Here is a 1,014-nt window from a genome sequence, read left to right on the forward strand (position 1 = left end):
CACCCACCCCGCACGCCTGAACCATGTGTGTGCGCACGTGCATGTATGTCCTGTATAAAGGTGTTTAGTTTGAAAAGCTGCAACTCTCTGCCTGTGTCTGCAGACACCAGGTAACGATTCACTAGTACACTTTATTTCCCAACATTTAGGTTTGAATGTTGTTTAAAACCTTCTCCTATCAGGGTTTGGTTGTTTCCTTCGCTTTCCTTGTGTTATCCCTTTTTTTTCCATACCTGTGTGTGTGTGTGTGTGTGTGTCTGTGTGTCTGTGTGTCTAGACGTGTGCGTGGTTACTTAGTTCATCTCCCGCCAACCCATCCGCACAGGTGAGCCTCATCATCTCATCAATTTATCAACCACCCACGCCAGTAAATAAAACCCGGCTAATCCCTCCGGTCTTCACCAGGTCGTACCAGTGCGGTAAAACGCCACGGCCAGCTCTCAAATTTTTCTCAAGTTGTCCTAGTGTTTCTCATGCTCCAACTTATGCTGTTTTCCTGTGCCTCAGGTATCACCACCTGCGACTCCTATCTGTTTGGATTCAGCTCCAGTCTGCCTCTCCTCCTCAGCCACTACTGGCATCCCCAGCTCGGCTCCGCCAGTCTCCCAGCGTCCCCTGCCCAGCTCCGTCGAACCCATTCCTCAGCCTGCCTCCAAACCTGTCTCCATATCAACAATAAATTACTCTGTAAACCTCCACCTGCCTCTCGAGTTTGTGACCTGATTACAACATCTCCACAGTTATTAATAATAATTAAAATTACTCACTTTGTATGTATATGCCCAACATGGGTAAATCTCTAAACTAAGTTACCCAAAGATCCCAAGTTCCAAAAACAAGTTAATACTTATTAATATGAAGGTGTACAGGAGGGAGAATGAGTAAATATTTTTATCTCTTATATCAAGCTGGGTTGGTACACTGGGCGGGACTGCGCAAGGTGACACAACTCTGCTCTGTGAAAGCTTTCAGTACCAATGAGTGGAGCATAAGGCACCTGCAGGTACACTGAGA

The sequence above is a fragment of the Seriola lalandi genome, unplaced genomic scaffold (assembly GCF_002814215.2).
Source record: "Seriola lalandi dorsalis isolate HSWRI2012SDOR001 ecotype SW California unplaced genomic scaffold, Sedor1 jcf7180002052132, whole genome shotgun sequence".
NCBI classification, from domain to species: Eukaryota; Metazoa; Chordata; class Actinopteri; order Carangiformes; family Carangidae; genus Seriola; species Seriola lalandi.